This window comes from Rhinolophus sinicus, linkage group LG02 (genome assembly GCF_036562045.2).
Source record: "Rhinolophus sinicus isolate RSC01 linkage group LG02, ASM3656204v1, whole genome shotgun sequence".
NCBI lineage: Eukaryota > Metazoa > Chordata > Mammalia > Chiroptera > Rhinolophidae > Rhinolophus > Rhinolophus sinicus.
In genome coordinates this window covers 107,701,392-107,719,935 of record NC_133752.1, presented here as the reverse complement: position 1 = coordinate 107,719,935, position 18,544 = coordinate 107,701,392, and the positions used below count along the sequence as shown (strand labels likewise).

Below are 18,544 nucleotides of genomic sequence, written 5' to 3'. Positions count from 1 at the left end.
ACCCTGGCTGAGCCCAGGAAGTCTGGCTGAGCCCTGAGATGCCCTGGCTGTGCCCAGGAAGTCGGGCTGTTCCCAGAGAGAGTGGCAGTGCCCTGAGAAACCCTGGCTGTGTCCAGGAAGTGTGGCTGTGCCCACAGAGAGTGGCAGTGCCCTGAGAAACCCTCGCTGTGTCCGGGAAGACAGGTGGTACCCTAAGAAGTCCAGGAAGTCTGGCCGTGCCCAGAAGCACTGGTGGTGCCCTGAGAAACCCTGGCTGTGTCTGGGAAGACAGGTGGTACCCTAAGAAGCCCAGGAAGTCTGGCTGTGCCCAGAAGTACTGGTGGTGCCCTGAGATACCCTGGCTGTGCCCAGAGAGCCTGGCTGTGTCCAGGATATTGCATTCACCCCCAGGCTCCTTGCACAGGGCCCCTCACGAAAGACGCTTGTTGCGTAGATTGTGAGGCGAGAGCCTGTAGGGGTGGAGTGTGGGGGCAGAGCCCCAGAAAGAAGTTTCCAGGCTCTCGGCCTCACATAGACAGGTGCTGGCTCAGGTAGTAAATGGCTATCAACTGTGATTGCATGGCCATCAGCTGTGGCTAGTTGGCCGTCAGCTGTAACCAGTGAGCCATTGGCCACTAATATAACTGCTGTGGCTACGCTAGCAGAGAAGAGGAGAGAGAATGGGGTCTAGCAAGAAGATGGCGGCTGGGCTGGCAAGTGTGGATGGCGGTTTGCGGATCATGTGGATCCAGCCTCCAGTGAGAGTATAGTGCCGCCAGTGAGAGTATAGTGGTATGACTCCCCTACTTATGTCTCTGTGGGTGTTCCTTTTTGGCCTCACCATGTCCTGCGTTCTTGTATGGGGAGTGGGAGCAGAGACCTCGCAGGCCACCCCGCATGACATATATATATATATACATATATAATATAATCTCATATGTGACACACACATAGAATGACTTGAGAATGATTAGACAGCAACCTATCAACCATCTTGGAATCCTGTAGCATCAATACCTCGATGTTTGGGGCACATGATCACATACCCAGAAAACTTCATTTACCTTTCAAACCACGCTCATAATCAAATCTTACTAAATTTAGCTTTATTTCCCTCCAGATGGGGAGTAAATGTATGCATTTTGCATGATGGTGTGGGGACAAAGTCCCAAAGAGCAGTTTCTAGGCTCTCGACCTCACGTGGAAAGGTGCTCACTCGGGTAGTAAATGGCCATCAACTGTGATTGGATGGCCATCAGCTGTGGCTAGTTGGCCGTCAGCTGTAACCAGTGAGCCACTGGCCACTAATATAACTGCCTTGGCTACGCTGGTAGGTAGGTAGGTTGGTAGGTAGGTAGGTAGGTAGGTTGGTTGGTAGGTAGGTAGGTAGGTAGGTAGGTTGGTTGGTAGGTTGGTTGGTTGGTAGGTAGGAAGGTAGGTAGGTAGGTTGGTTGGTAGGTAGGTAGGTAGGTTGGTTGGTTGGTAGGTAGGTAGGTTGGTAGGTTGGTTGGTTGATTGGTTGGTAGGTAGGTTGGTAGGTTGTTTGGTTGTTGGTTGGTAGGTAGGTAGGTTGGTTGGTAGGTAGGTTGGTAGGTTGGTTGGTTGGTTGGTAGGTTGGTAGGTTGGTTGGTTGATTGGTTGGTAGGTACGTTGGTAGGTTGGTTGGTTGGTTGGTAGGTTGGTAGGTTGGTGGGTTGGTTGGCAGAGAAGCGGACAGCAGGTTGAGCATCGTGTGGCTCCTCCCTCCTGTGTCTCCAACCCAGCCGCCAGTGAGAATACAGTGGTATGACTCCCCTACCTATGGCTCCGTGGGTGTTCCTTTCTGCCCTCACTATATCCTGCGTTCCTATGTGGGGAGTGGAACCAGAGACCCTGCATGACAGATGGGCATATGACAAAGCAGGGAGTTGTTTTATGGGAAGCTACTCCCTCCAGTTCTTGTACGTATGTAATTGGGTACTAGTATGGCACTCACAAACTTTTACAATTGAGGCTAGCTCGGTGGGTTTTTTTTTTTTTTAATTAGTTTCAGGCGTACAAAACAATGTAACAGACTGTCGTGTAGGAGACCCTGCTCGCTGCACCATTTGTCGTGCGGGACGGCCTGCGGGGTCTCTGCTCCCACTCCCCATACAAGAACGCAGGATATGGTGAGGCCAAAAAGGAACACACAAGGAGCCATAGATAGGGGAGTCATACTTAGTATATTCTCGCCGGCGGCACTATACTCTCACTGGAGGCTGGATCCACACTGTCCGCAACCAGCCATCCTAACTGCAATCCGCGCTTGCCAGCCCAGCCACCATCTTCTTGCTAGCCCCCATTTTCTTCTCTTCCCTCTTCTCTCCCTCTCTTGCTGGCGTAGCCATAGCAGTTATATTAGTGGCCAATGGCTCACTGGTTACAGCTGACGGCCAACTAGCCACAGCTGATGGCCATGCAATCACAGTTGGCCATTTACTACCTGAGCCAGCACCTGTCTATGTGAGGCCGAGAGCCTGGAAACTACTTTTTTTGGGGCTCTGCCCCCACACAGACATTTGGTGGGTTTTCTTTTTCATTAAATGAAGAGTTATTTCAGGATACTGTGTGTTATGCCCCCTTTCATATGTTGAAGTTCTAATCCCCAGAACCTCAGAATGTGACCTTATTGTGAAATAGAGTTGTTGCAGATGTGATTCATTAGGATGAAGCCATAATGCAGTAGTGGATAGGCCCCTAATTCTCTACAATGTTATAAAGAGAATGCCAAGTGAAGGGACAGACCTGCACACAGGGACATGCCACGTGAAGACTGGAGTTATGGCTTCCACAAGCTGAGGGTGCCAGATTGCTGGCAAACCACCAGCACTTAAGAGACAGGCATGGGACATTCTCCTTCACATCTCGTAAGAAACCAATTCTGATGACACATGTACGTTGGACTCCTAGTAAATTGCTATTGCTTAAGCCACTGAAGTTTGTGGTATTTTGTCAACAGTTTTATCAAAGAAATGATGCATGGCGCGAAGATGGGCTTTGATGAATCTCTGGGGCTTGATCTCATCTTTGCGCCACCGCAGAATAGCTGTGGGGAAAAAGCTAGGAGTGCAGTTTCCAGGCTCTCGGCCTCAAGTGGAAAGGTGCTGGCTCAGGTAGTAAATGGCCATCAACTGTGATTGGATGGCCATCAGCTGTGGCTAGTTGGCCGTCAGCTGTAACCAGTGAGCCATTGGCCACTAAGATAACTGCTGTGGCTCCGCTAGTAGCAGATGGGGGCTAGCAAGATGATGGTGGCTGAGCTAGCAAGCGCAGATTGCTGTAAGCACGGCGGATTGCAGCTAGCAAGTGGGGTTGGTTGGTTGGCAGAAAAGCAGATGGCAGGTTGCAGATCTTGTAGTTCCTGCTTCCTGTGTCTCCAACTGTCATGCAGGGTGTCAGGCGGGGTCTCTAGTCCCACTCCCCACATAAGAATGCAGGACATGGTGAGGCCAAAAAAGAACACCCACGGAGCCATAGATAGGGGAGTCACACCACTATATTCTCCCTCGTGGCTGGGTTGGAGACATAGGAAGCAGGAGCCACACTATCCGCAACCCACACTCCACCATGCTAACTGCAATCTGCTTGCCAGCCACCATCTTCTTGCCAGCCCCCATTTTCTGCTAGCGTAGCCATGGCAGTTATATTAGTGGCCAATGGCTCACTGGTTACAGCTGACGGCCAACTAGCCACAGCTGATGGCCATCTAATCACAGCTAATGGTCATTTACTACCTGAGCCAGCACCTTTCCACGTGTGGCCAAGAGCCTGGAAACCACTCCTGGCTCTGTCCCCACACCAACCCAGCCACCAGCAAGAACATAGTGGTATGACTCCCCTATCTATGAGGGGGAGGCTAGCTTGGTGGTTTTTTTTTTTTTTTTTTTTTAGCTCTGTGGTGTTCCTTTTTGGCCTCACCATTTCCTGCTTTCTTATGTGGGGAGCGGGAGCTGAGACCCCGCATGACAGTAGCTTTTTGAATTTTGCAGTTATTTTAACATTCTCATGTTTGATTACAATTCAACTTAGAATAATTTCTACTTTAGAATTGTTTTGATTACAGAAGTTACCAAATATTAGAGTGCCTGGCACCCAGTAGGCCCTCCAAGTGGCGATTCCTTTCCCTTCTTGGTTTTGTGACGTCTCATTATGCACTCATTTAATTGACTTTTGGGGAATCCTAAATATAGCAAAGAAAAATTACCTCAATTAACAATATCCTGTTTCATGGAGACTGTGGATACTGTGTTGCAAAATAAAACCACATATTAACCATGTGAGTTAGTTGAAGATGATACTGTGGTTCACAAAGCTGTTAGTGACCATGCCCAGCAGAATGCCTTGTGCACATTAGGTGCTAAATAAAATGTTACTTGCATGTTAGCTGTAAGGGTGAAATTCAGGCAATCAGTAATGCAGTTAGACTTAACTAGTTGGCAGTATGACTCACCACATAGCTCGCTATCTAGCTACCTGTAATTAGACTTCGTTTGTTTGCAGTTTGATCCATTCTGATATTCATGTTTTCTCGGTTTCTCTCAATGATTAACTGGAGAACCCTGCTTTGTTCCCTTTCTCAAGGCTACCCATACCTCACTAATTAACAACATCCTGAAAAGAGCAATTTCTTAATCCTCAGGTGTCGGGACACTGGAACCCAATTGACAACTCCCCTGCAGTTTTTACTGGTCACACATTCAAGTCGCAGGCCAGAGATAACGTCATCTTCAAACAGACCAGACCCCAGGAAGCAATCAAAGCTGCCTAACCAACTCCCCTTTCCTATATAAGAAAAAGCTAACCTGAAGTTAGATGCAGCTGTCCCTACCAGACTGCTGTGGTGACAATGCTCTCCCCCGCCCCCCCATCGCTGCTGCTTCTCTCCTTATTACCTGAGTACGTGATGCAGCCATCGTCATTGGATGCTGCCATGGGCATTTTCTCTCTGCCCTAACTTTAATAAAAACTTCCTTTGCTCTCCCACTTTGTAGAGTCTGTGAATGTTTTCACCTTTTGTAAAGAACCAGGGGTTAATTCCACGCTACGACATTTGCCACAACCTCCAAGTGTGACAGTCTCAGCCTTACAGAATTGTTTCCAATGATAAGCTTTTACTATACTTAATGAAGGAATAACTTCAGGTTTTATTCTTCATGCTTTTTGGTTATTTGGGTCCCCAAATATGTTACACGTGCAACAGTATTAGTGCTCCTTGAATTCGAATGCTGAGCTTTATTTTTTTAAAGGAAAGCGCACGAAAGGTGATCCACATGGGACAAAAATGCTTCCATGCTTCTGATTACTGCAGGTGAGCTTCACAAGCCCCGCTGCAGCTAGACTCGTCTATTTGCAGATTTCCAGCCCAGATGAAAGCTAAGAAAGCCATTCAGGCCCTCCTTTCGCAGCGAGCAGCTGATTTCGTCTTTCTTGTTAGCCAATGGTGAAGAGACTTCAGAAAGGACACTGGCTGAGTCACCTTCTGCAGATAAGCTGAAATATTAATAGCTCTATCTCGGCCGGGCTCCGAGCTGCAGCCAGCCTCTCCCAACCTCCGCCCGCCGCCAGGACGGGAGGACGGCGCCGGCCACGAGCCCAGGGGCTTGCGGGACGATGCACGTGAGCATGTGGGCCCGGGGCGCCCGCACGACCCCGCCGCGGTGAGTACCTGAGGCGTCACACCCCAGAACCTCCGGGACCGCGCCGGGCATCCTCAGAAGAGAGCCGAGGTGGAGCCGAGGGCGAGGGCCCAGTGGTCACGGGGGAAGAGGAACACCATCGTGAGTCCGCCCGTTCCGCGACCGGCTCAAAGCTCCACTGCGAGCCCAGGCCCCAGTGGCGCGGGCGGACCCACGGGCCTTCCGGCACAGGTCGGAGCCTCACAAGGAACTTCCGGCGCGGGGCGGAATTTCTGGCGCTGGCGGAGGCCGAGGCGACTTCCGATGAGGGGCGGAACCTGGATGGGACTTCCGACAGTTCGGAAGCGGCGGGGTGGGACTTCTGGCGGCCCGGGAAGTTGAGCTAAGCGGGACTTCCGGCGTTGCGGGCGCAGCCGGTTGGGACTTCCGGCGGCCCGGGAGTTGGCGGGGCGGACCTTCAGGCCGCCAGGCGGGACTTCCGGTAGCCTGGGCCGAGGTAGTGGCCGGGACTTCCGGTGACGCCGGAAGTGCGAGTTGTGAGGCTGCCGGGTAGTGGGGCCGCGTCAGGGCTGAGAATCTGTGACCTGCGCCTCAGCGTGCGTTCCGGGCGTCGTGTGACTGGGAAGCGACGGGCGGCAGCGCACGAGCCGGCTGGCCTGTGCGGTGGGCTCGGCGGCGGAGTGACCGGTGAGTGCCGGGCCGCCATCTTCCTTCCGGGACCGGATGCCCGGGTGTCCGCGGCAGTGGCCTCGCCCTGGGTGGGAGCGTGCTTGTGGGGGGCCAGCCTCCCCGCGCCTTCCCGAGCACAAGGTGTCTCGTCGAGTTGGACCCCACACCACCCCACCCGCCCGGCGCGCCCCTGGACTCCTCGCCCTCTGACTCGCGCTCCATCCCCGCCGCAGACGAGGGCCGGGGCGAGTGTGGAGAGTTCCGAAGCGATGCCTGGTCTTCCGGCGCCGCGGGCGTCGGTTAGAGTAGTCTTCCCGGGGGTTACGCGCCCCCACTGCACGCGCGGCGTGGGTAGGTGACAAGAAGCTTGGCGAGCCGGCTCCCCACGGCGCCCCTCGGCCCGGCTCGGGGATGCTGGTTTGGAAGTGTCCGTGTTATGGTTTAAACCGGCGCCCTTTAAGACCAGTGCGTTGGTGTGGACGTTTGACCCTAGAAGGCTCCCCGGAATTACCTACCTGTGAATAAACTATCCCTTGAGGGGGTCGTGTACCCCAGGTCCTTCGTCCTCGCCCTTTCCTGAGCAGCCCTGCAGAGCAGCCCTGCACGCGCCCTTTGCTGTCCCTGGCATCTCCGGTCAAATTTTGGGCTGCCAGGCCCTTGTGCAGTGTCTGACCGAGGTGACCGTTGTTACTCATTTCTGTTAGTACTGACCCGGTCAGGCGGATCATGAGCAAGGGCCACATCCAGTGACAGCGGTGCGACCTTGAGCAAGGAACGTCCCGTTTCCATTCCTAGCCGCGTTTGTTTCTGAGAAGGTTCTCTTGTAATACGTGTCCCGCATTCTGGCAAAATCCTCGCACAGACCGTCTTTGCGAAGTGTGCCTGCTTCCTTCCTCCGTCATCCTCTTGCAGACCTTGTTCCTGAGTCGCATTGTGCGACTGTTCGCTCGCTTTGCATGTGCCTTTACCAGCCCTGGTTTCTCTCCCCACTAGGTGATACTAAGAGCTCTCTGAATTGTCTTGGTTTCTCTAAGGGCACGATTTTACATTAAATTTCATCCTAGATTTTGAGCTCGTTCTCTGAACTATTCAAATCTTTAAAAAATCTTGGTTATTTTCCTTTTAGTGATGTCCCCAGGTCAGTGTCATTCACAGGATTGATGAGCATGTGTTCTGTGCCTTCAGCTAGATATCAATGACAAAACATTTTCAGCAGGTTAAGACTGATGACAGCTTTCTGAGGTTGCCTCTCCGTTGATACTGCCCAGCTGTTGAATTACTTTGGAGTTTCAGCCAGGAATTCACTAAGTGCTTTCCTAATAAAGTGTTATTAAAAATTCACTGAGCTTCTGTGGGAATTCAGTCAAATATATTTTTTAGTGCCCATGCAGATTATATTCTTTAGTCATTCTTTTTTTTTTTTAATTTATATTTTTTATTGGGGAATGTTGGGAAACAATGTATTTTTCCAGGACCCATCAGCTCCAAGTCATTGTCCTTCAATCTAGCTGTGGAGGGCGCAGCTCAGCTCCAAGTCCAGTCGCAGTTTTCATTCTTCAGTTGCAGGGGGGCGGGGGGTGGGGTGCAGCCCACCTTCCCATGTGGGAATCGAACCTGCAACCTTGTTGAGAGCTCTCGCTCTAACCCACTGAGCCATCCGGCCACCCCCTTTAATCAGTCTTGTGCATATGATTCACATTCATGAAATGAACTCATTAAACAAGTTTTTCTCTTGCTAAAGGAAAACTTTAAAAATCCTACTGGTATGAAATTGAGGGATGTTTTGTCTGTAGAGGGTGATGTGGCAGCATGTGCTAAGGGCAGGAGTTTATATTAAATCTATCTGAATGATAGGATAAGGAGGTGGATTTTTGGAGACTATACTTTATTGAAAATAAATGTTTTTAAAACCCAGTAGGACTTTTTGGTCATATAAAACTGTTTAATGTGATATAAACACTGGTTTATAGTGTTGGGTTAGTAAGAAAATTTTGAAGGAAAATAATTACCTTTTAGAATTTCAGGCTTTTATTGTAGTATTTAGGTGAAACAGTGCATAGCAGTGAAAGTGGCTGATATTTAATGAAGAGTTTTCTTTGTCTTCATAGTTCTATGACCCATTTACTAAAGTTTGCCTGTTGGATACTTGGAAACTACCTGACATGGATACGGGGAGCATCAGTGACTTTTTCTGATGCATTTGAGTCTCGCAGCAACCCTCTGTAGGAACATCCCCTCAGGTGGCCTGCGGCCCTCCCCCCACCTCCGTGTGTCCCTTAGTTCTTTCCGTCTGCACTCGTTCTGCCCCAGCCTAGATTCCGTGCTACATCACTTAATAGTCCTTTTACAGACACCTGCAGCTTCTTTGTCCCTCTTTTCATGATGTCAACCTGAAAAAACCCTAAACTCGTTATCAGATGTTTAATTAAGCTCTATACTAACTGACCCATGGTGTGAGGGGAACCGATAGATGCTTTAGTTATAGGGCCAAGGGCTGGTTCTCCATGAATGGTCTGGTGGGAAAGGAAGCGATGCTGGCTCCAGTGACGCCTGCTGGGTTGGAGGTGTAGGACAGGAAAGGAGAGACAAGAGTAAGATTTGAAACAGGTTTCAGGGAAAAAATTGTGACAGATTAGCAACAGAAAAAAGTAATTTAAGAGAGGTTTGAGCTAGTGGAGCCCACAGACGTAATTTTGGAAGAATGCTTGAGGCAGAACTTGAATTAGCCAGGTAATCTTTGTGTTAACAATGCAGTGTATGGCAGAGGCTTGTGAACCCATCTTTGAGCTAAGACTTCATGGAGTTTAGAAAGTTACAAAGCAGTAAAACCACTCAGTATGAAAAACCTCCATTTGATGCCATGTTTGTGGGAACCAAAACCTCCTCAGATTTATAATTTATAATAGTTTAGCATGCATACTTGGTTGGAAATCGATAAATGGGGAAAAATGACCAGTGTGTGGACTATTTTGTGGAGTGATGAAGGCAAGCAAAACCCAGAAAACACTTGGGTGGTGGAATCGAAGGAGGACTTAAAGGCTCAGTGAAAGCCAGAAGGTGGGGTTATAAAATTAGTTGTGACTAAGGCTGCTGATTTCCTAGTGAAGTGTGCAGTGGCTGGAAAGGCCAGAGGTGTGAGGTTAAGGGAGAACATCAACCGAGGTTAAATGAAGGTTGGTAGCAGTGTGTGCATACAGTGTGACCAACTTGTAGCTGCGTGGGGGTGCGCACTAGCTATCCAGTTCACACTTAGCAGAAGCCGGTTACAGTGTTAATTTGCGTAAGTGTCTAAATGATAGAGTCTCCTTATTTCTTCAAGGCTCCTCAGGACAGCTTTCACAGGGTTCTGATGTTTTCATTCCTTTCCGAAACATACCTTATAAACTGCAAGGGAACTATGGTAAATTGCTCTTAACGATTTTGGCAACTGAGATGCTTTACAAAGTTATTAATACGAGTAATCACTAAAAAAGAGAAGTATAGCCACCTTCCTCTATTTTCATGAAGAATATAATTTCTGGAGAAGATTCCAGTAAGTCAGTTTGATTTCTTGGCTGTTTTATATATAGCACAGTTTTAAAATGTTTTCATTAAAAAAATTTACTGAAATACTCTTCAGTGGGGGTCACATGAATTGTTTAACAATATAGGTTTGTAGTCAGATTTATCAAATTTAGTATCAGTAGAATCTTTGTTTTCTGCATAAAATTCTACCAATTACACATTCTGGCATTGTGAGTTTTTATTTATGCTTTTATTTCAATCATCTCTAATTTCAATAGCTCAAAGTTTTCAGATCTGAATTTTATGAAAAGATTTGTTTTGTCATTTTTCAGTCAAAAATAATGTTTCCATATGTCATTTAAGGGACTGTTAGTTTTATTTTGTTTCCTGTTTTACCAGTAATATTCATTATAAGCGTCTTTGTTCCTTCTTGAAAAGGAGTAGTAGGATAAGGTTTTGGACCTGGAGGTATGATGTGGTCAGAGTGCCCATCATTATTTTATTTTATTTTATTTTTTTAAAGATTTTATTGGGGAAGGGGAACAGGACTTTATTGGGGAACTGTGTGTACTTCCAGGCCTTTATTCCAAGTCAAGTTGTTGTCCTTTCGATCTTAGTTGTGGAGGGTGCAGCTCAGCTCTAGTTCCAGTTGCTGTTGCTAGTTGCAGGGGGTACAGCCCACCATCCCCTGCTGGAGTCAAACTGGCAACCTTGTGGTTGAGAGGATGCGCTCCAACCAACTGAGCCATCCAGGAGCTCAGCGGCAGCTCAGCTCAAGGTGCTGTGTTCATTCTTATTTGCAGGGGGCGCTGCCCACCATCCCTTGCAGGACTCAAGGAATTGAAATGGCAGCCTTGTGGTTGAGAGCCCACTGGCCCATGTGGGAATTGAACCGGCAGCCTTCGGAGTTAGGAGCATGGAGCTCTAACCACCTGAGCCACCGGGCCGGTCCGCCCATCTTTATTTTAGATGTAGACTTCTGCCAGATTTATAAATACAGCCCAGTGCTCTTCATCTCCAGACCTGCACACATCTTGCCTCCTTGTATTTTAGATACTTGGAGGCATTCATTGCAAGCACAATACATTCAGTGTTTAGTTCACGATGTCTTCTCTGAATCTGCTGCCACCTGTCAGTGCCTGACTGCCGTTTCACCTACCATTTCCTCAGGAGTGAGGGTTCTCCTGGACACCAGTCTCTTCCCTTCCTGCTCCCCTACCTCCAGATCCGCCCATATGCCTGCAGGCTTAGCTGTCTTCATTTATTGTCTAGACGACTTCAGTAACTGCCCCATTCCTAGTCACTGACTTCCCATGTATTTTTCACACAGCAGCCACACTGATTGTTAATGCAAATCTAGTGTCACTTGTGTGCTTAAAACGTTTAAACAGCTTCATTTTTATTTTAGAATAAAACCAAAATATAAAAGAACAGAATCTAAGCCCATCTCCCACTTGTCTTGCACCATTCTCTCCATTTTCAACATGTTGTAGCCACATTGCCTGTTTCTAATATCTCTGACAACAGCGTCATTCCCAGCTCAGGACTTTGGTACATGCTAGGAACCCCTCTCCATTTTCCACATGGTTATCGCTTACTAAGTCTTCAGTCTCAATTTAAATGCCAGTTTCTCAAAATGACATGCCTAATTCTAGCTAATATCTGGTCTCCTTATAATATTGCGTCTCTCTTTCACAGTACTCATCATAATTTATGATTTCTGTAATAAGTTATGAGATTCTGTGTTTAATGCCTATCTTAAAACTCAGCTCTCAGCAACCTGAAGGTAGGGGCCAAGTCTATTTTGTCCACTATTGTATTCCCAGTACCTAGCCCATCCATGAACCTGACGTATCTCTGATGAATGCCTTGGTGAAATGAGTGCTTTGAAGATGACAAAACTAAGCCTTAGGAAGGTGTCTCCAAGAGACTTGACCAAGGTTACACAGCTAGTCAGGGGTGATGTGTTCACTCATTCACTTACACATTCATAAACCATGTGAGGATGTATTCATGTCAGGCCACTTGGTAGGCCCTACAAATACAGGAGTGAACCCGTGTGGTGGTGATGGCATAGTGGGGGCAGATTCATGGAGTGAGAAAACTACAACGAAGGTCTAAGTACAGACGTGGCAAGGACCATCAAGTGCTGTGACTAGTAGCGGTCATGGGAAGCCAGCCTTTTCAAGGACGTGACATTTAAACAGGCTTTATGACGAAAATAACCATTCCTTTGGAGAGTGGGGGAGGGGATTCAAGTTTGTAGAACCATAGAAGTCGTGTTCTTAACCACAGCTCTTCTATGGATTTCATTCTGAGCTGGGTGTTTAACTTAATTGGATTATTTGTATCCATTTTATTCCACTAAATATTTGAAGCGACATCCATATAGTTCCATTCACTGATACTTTTTAGGGAAGCAGAATGTTACAGTGTATAGCCAAATTTGCAAGTGAAATAAGGTGTGATGGATTCAAGATTGCCACAAATCCTTTCTCATTCTCCCATCCAGAGGTTAAGTCTACCCTCCACTTGAGTCTGGGTTAGCCTCGTGACTGGCTTTGACAAATAGAACATCAAAAAAGTGAGGGCAATGAAAGGTTGAAACAAACAAGAATTTTAGAGAGTTTAAAAATACAATTATCTTAAAAAAGATACAATTATCTTATTCATATTTTAAGTGTCCTTTTTATAGATTTGAGAGTTAAATTTTGTGTACAAAATGCTACACAAAATAAATGATGATTTAAATAAATTAATGGATTTCAAAATTTTAACCCTAAACACAGAACTAGTTGGCCAGTTTGAATGTTTTGTGTCTGTGTGGGTGTGTATGTGTTTGTGTGTGATTCACTTACTAGGTTACCGGTTTGTTGTAAAAGGACATAACTCAGGAACTTTCTCAGGTGGGAGAGATGCACAGGACCAGGCGTGGGGTCAGGCGTGGGGCATCCACGCCCTCCAGTGCACCACTGTTCCTGGATCCCCCATGTTCACCAACCTGGAAGTTCTTCAGTGTGTATAAAGCAAGACTTCCTTGTTTCCATTTTAAAACAAGGCATACAATTTGAGACACAAGGCGATCTCTGGCTTTGAACTTACGGGAAGATGGAGAAGGTGTACTTTTCCTATCCTCCTCTTAATAGCAGCTAAAAACACTGGACATTATGTATCAAACAAATACAAGACTGAAAGGTGGAGAGGATAAAGTAGACTGACTGGGTTTGTTGGGACCTGAGAAATGGCACAGAGCTGAGTTCCATGGGTTTTCTTTGTGCCTCCAGACTGGGCTTAGAGAAGCCAGTATCTAGCAACACCAAGAGGCTCAGACAAAAAGCCCCCAGAAAAGCCTGCTCTCTGGCCAAAAGACCAAGAGAGGGACAGCTCGCCAGACAGAACACTTAGAACACTTCAGCCCCCACCACCTTCACCTTTGCTGTCAAAGGTCGGATGGCGAATCTGGATTTTTACTCTCTCCAGACTGTATTGCGGTGACTCTTCTGATGGTATCAGAGAAGACCGGGTGGGGGATGGGGGTCTCGTTTCTGCTGGGAGATAGCAAAGCACACGCATCCCTCTTCCTGCTGAGGTGGCATCAGGGGAAACCTAGTAGAGAGAGCTGGGAATTTCACCGCTGCCCAGTGCTAGTGAGGCTGTAGGGTGCAGTAGCGAGGACCCATGGCCCAGCTAGGGTGGGATGAGTGGAGGCCAAGTGACAGACTGAACTCACCCACCCAGGGTCAATGGAGGCTGAGTAGGGAGCCCTAACTTCCACCACTACTTTCCACACCCACTCGGCAGAAACAAGGTAGCACCCTTCTTTGCCTGCTGGGGCAGTGTCATCAGAGGCCTGCTATAATAGAATACTGAAGTCACACCCAAGTCTGGTACCAATACCCAAAATGTTGAGGCTTCAATTGAAAATCACATCACATGAAGAACTAGGACAATCTTGAGATGAGAAGACAACTGACAGCAACACAGAGGTGACACAGATGTTAGAATTATTTAACAAGGATTTTAAAGCAGCCATCAATTTAAGAATATTTTAATGAGCAATTACCACCATTTAAATAAAATCTCAGGGAGAGGGCCGGCCCGGTGCCTCGGGTGGTTAGAGCTCCATGCTCCTAACTCTGAAGGCTGCTGGTTCGATTCCCACGTGGGCCAGTGGGCTCTCAACCACAATGTTGCCAGTTCTACTCCTCGAGTCCCGCAAGGGATGCTGGGCTCCGCCCCCTGCAACTAAGATTGAACACGGCACCTTGAGCTGAGCTGCTGCTGAGCTCCCGGATGGCTCAGAGGGTTGGAGCGCATCCTCTCAATCACAAGGTTGCCGGTTCAACCTCCACAAGGGATGGTGGGCTGCGCCCCCTGCAACTGGCAACGGCAACTAGACCTCGAGCTGAGCTGCGCCCTCCACAACTAAGACTGAAAGGACAACAACTTGACTTGGAAAAAAGTCCTGGAAGTATACACTGTTCCCCAATAAAGTCCTGTACCCCTTCCCCAATAAAAAAATCTTAAAAAAAAAAAGTTTTGGGGGAAATACAGGATATAAGTAAAGAAGAAACATGGAAATTTCATAACTGAAAAATGCAATAAATGAAATAAAAGCCCCACTGGATGGTTTAACAGCAGAATGAGGGGGCAGAGGAAAGAATCAGTGAACTTGAAGATAGAACAGTAGATATCACCCAATCTGAGTCACTCAGTCTGAATAACAGAAAACAGACTGGAAAAAAATAACCTCGGGCCTGTGGGACTTGAACAAAAGACCTATCACTCTTGTCATCAGAATCCCAGAAAGGAGAAAGACAGTAGGGCTGAAAGTGTATTTGAAGAAATACTGGCTGAATATTTCCTAAATTTGATAAGTCTTAAGCCTAGAGATTTAAGAAACTTAGTGGAACCCAGACAGGATAACCTGAAAGAGAGCCAGTGCTAAGACACATCAGAGTTAAACTGAAAACTAAAGACAGAAAGCAGTGAGAGAAATGTCACTTTACCTGTAGTAGAAAGACAATTTGAATGACAGTGGATTTCTCATCAGAAACCACAAAAGGCAGGAAGTGGCACATTTTGTAAATGCTGATAGAGAAGAGCAGTCAACTCAGAATTCTATATAAAGTGACATCACATGATTCATCCCCAGGTAGGTACATGATTCGTACCTACCCTAAAATAATAGGTAGAGGAAGTTCTCTAAACAGAAAGGAAATGACGGATGTGGGAACACCAAGAAGGGACAACGAACAATGGAAAGAGCAAACATTGGTAAATTCAATATAAACTCAATAGACATCCCTTCTCTACATTATGTCAGAAGGTTGAAACATAACTGATGTGGTTCTCTATGTATGTAGAGGAAATATTTAAGGTGATTATGTTAGAAATGAAGGGCAGAGGGACATAGAGGAAGGTAAGGTTTCTATACTTTATCACGAAGTGGTAAAATGATAATCAGTAGACTGATAAGTTGTGAGAATACAAGGTAATACCTAGAGCAACCACTAAAAAAGTTGTACAAAAGAGAGAGGAGACTCGAACTATACTATAGATAAATCCAAATGAAATTCTAAAAAAAGTTCAGGTAATGCACAAGAATTTAGAGAAAAGAAAATAAAGTGAGAGAACAACCAATGAATGATGCACCATGATTAAGTGGGGCTTATTCAATGGATAAATTGATATGATTACATATATATTACATGATATCAGTGTAACTGACCTGTTAACAGGCTAGAAAGGAAAAGCCACATGTCATATTAAGTGATACAGAAAAAAGCATGACAATTCAACATTAATTTTTGAAACATTCAGAAAATGAACAATAGAGGGGACCTTTTTTAACTTGAGAAACAGTGTTTACAAAAAACATACAGCTACAATCTGGTGAAAGATAATATTTTTACCTTGAGATCAGAATAAAGCAAGGATCTTTGTTGTCACTATTGTAATTCCATGTAGTACTAGAATTTCTAGCCGGATAAATAAGATAAGAAAAGGAGATGCTAAAGGCATAAAGGCATACAGATCAGAAAGGAAGAAATAAAACTCTTTTTATAGATGACATAATAGCCTACATAGAAAATATCAGAGAATATACAAAAAAAATCTGATAGAACAGTGCGTTCAATAGGACGGTAGGATGCAAGCTTGATGTACAGTAATCAGTTGTGTTTTTATATACTATCAATTAGCATGTGCAAATGGAAATAAAAATATAGTACTTAAAATTGCTCAAAAAATAAAAACTACAAACTTCAGTGTAATTTTGAGAAGACGTGGGACTTTTATGTAATGGAAAACTACAAAACTGAGGAAAGAAAGCAAAGATGATCTAAATACCGTGTTTCCCCGAAAATAAGACCTAGCCTGACAATCAGCTCTAATGTGTCTTTTGGAGCAAAATTTTTTTTTTTTTTAATTAAATTTATTGGGGTGACAATTGTTAGTAAAATTACATAGATTTCAGGTGTACAATTCTGTATTACATCATCTATAAATCCCATTGTGTGTTCATCACCCAGAGTCAGTTCTCCTTCCATCACCATATATTCGATCCCCCTTACCCTCATCTCCCACCCCCCCACCCCTTACCCTCTGGCAACCACTAAACTATTGTCTGTGTCTATGAGTTTCTGTTTCTCATTTGTTTGTCTTGTTCTTTTGTTGTTTTTGGTTTATATACCACATATCAGTGAAATCACATGGTTCTCTGCTTTTTCTGTCTGACTTGTTTCGCTCAGCATTACTCTCTCAAGATCCATCCATGTTGTCACAAATGTTCCTATATCATCTTTTCTTACCGGCGAATAGTATTCCATTGTGTATATATACCACAACTTCTTTATCCATTCATCTATCGAAGGACATTTTGGTTGTTTCCATGTCTTGGCCACCATAAATAAAGCTGCAATGAACATTGGAGCACACGTGTCTTTATCTCTAAATGTTTTCAGATTTTTTGGGTAGATACCCAGGAGAGGGATTGCTGGGTCATATGGCAATTCTATTCGTAATTCTTTGAGGAACCTCCACACTGCCTTCCATAACGGCTGCACCAGTCTGCATTCCCACCAACAGTGTATGAGGGTTCCTTTTTCTCCACAGCCTCTCCAACATTTGTTACTATTTGTCTTGTTGATGATAGCCATTCTGACTGGGGTGAGGTGATATCTCATTGTGGTTTTGATTTGCATTTCTCTGATGATTAGTGATGTTGAGCATTTTTTCATATGTCTATTTGCCATTTGTATGTCCTCTTTGGAGAAATGTCTCTTCAAGTCCTCTGCCCATTTTTCAATTGGGTTGTTTGTTTTTTTGTTGTTGAGTTGCATGAGTTCCTTGTATATTCTGGATACTAGGCCCTTATCGGAGGCACTGTTTGCAAAAATCTTCTCCCATTCAGTTGGTGGCCTCTTTATTTTGTCAATGGTTTCTTTTGCTGTGCAGAAGCTTTTAAGTTTCATATAGTCCCATTCGTTTATTTTAGCTTTTACTTCCATTGCCTTTGAGATCAAGTTCATAAAATGCTCTTTGAACCCAAGGTCCATAAGTTTAGTACCTATGTTTTCTTCTATGCAGTTTATTGTGTCAGGTCTTATGCTTAAGTCTTTGATCCATTTTGAATTAACTTTGGTACATGGTGACAAATAGCAGTCCAGTTTCATTCTTTTGCACGTGGCTATCCAATTCTCCCAGCACCATTTATTGAAGAGGCTGTCTTTGCTCCATTGTATGTTTTTAGCTTCTTTGTCAAAAATTATCTGTCCATATTTATGTGGTTTTATTTCTGGGTTCTCAATTCTATTCCATTGGTCTATGTGTCTGTTTTTCTGCCAATACCATGCTGTTTTGATTATTGTAGCCCTGTAGTACAAGCCAAAGTCAGGAAGTGTGATACCTCCATTATTGTTCATTTTTCTTAAGATTGCTTTGGCTATTCGGGGTCTTTTGTGGTTCCAAACAAATCTGATGATTTTTTGTTCTATTTCTTTAAAATATGCCATTGGGATTTTGATGGGGATTGCATTGAATCTGTATATTGCTTTGGGTAATATGGCCATTTTAACTATGTTGATTCTTCCAATCCATGAGCACGGAATGTCTTTCCATTTCTTTGTGTCTTCTTCAATTTCTTTCAAAAATGTCTTATAGTTTTCAGCATATAGGTCTTTCACATCCTTGGTTAAGTTTATTCCTAGGTATTTTATTCTTTTTGCTGCAATTGCAAAAGGAATTGTTTATTTCTTTTTCTGAGATTTCATTGTTAGTATATAGGAAAGCAATGGACTTTTGTACGGTGACTTTGTAGCCAGCAACTTTACTTTATTCGTTGATTGTTTATAATAGCTTTTTGGTGGAGTCTTTAGGGTTTTCTATATATAGCATCATGTCATCTGCAAAGAGTGATAATTTAACTTCTTCATTCCCAATTTGGATGCCTTTTATTTCTTTCTCTTGCCTGATTGTTCTGGCAAGGACTTCCAACACTATGTTGAAAAGCAGAGGTGATAGGGGACATCCCTGTCGTGTTCCTGAATGAGAGCAAAGGGCTTCAGTTTTTCTCCATTAATTATGAGATTAGCAGAGGGCTTGTCATATATGGCCTTTATTATGTTAAGGTATTTTCCTTCTATACCCATTTTATTAAGTGTTTTAATCATAAATGGATGTTGTATCTTGTCAAATGCTTTTTCTGCATCAATTGATATAATCATATGATTTTT

General features: G+C 45.1%; 1 protein-coding gene and 1 long non-coding RNA gene across 6 annotated transcripts in view; one reads left to right on the top strand and one right to left on the bottom strand.

The window, feature by feature from the left end:
* Window positions 1-5,202: 5,202 nt before the first annotated feature.
* LOC109438267 (uncharacterized) lies at window positions 5,203-5,805 on the bottom strand. Its single transcript, XR_002136362.2, has 2 exons — window positions 5,666-5,805; window positions 5,203-5,490 (listed from the first exon to the last, which is right to left on the bottom strand). It is a non-coding gene; the product is annotated as an uncharacterized LOC109438267 (long non-coding RNA).
* Window positions 5,484-18,544, top strand: part of WDR37 (WD repeat domain 37) — a 52,487-nt gene continuing 39,426 nt past the window's right edge. For 2 of the 5 annotated variants that reach the window (XM_074325057.1, XM_074325054.1), the window contains exon 1: window positions 5,484-5,657. The gene's annotated coding sequence lies outside the window, so the exon portion shown is untranslated. Of the gene's footprint in view, window positions 5,658-6,183; window positions 6,324-6,635; window positions 6,657-18,544 lie in introns of those variants that run through there. The other 3 variants (XM_074325058.1, XM_074325055.1, XM_074325056.1) reach the window with 2 other exon arrangements.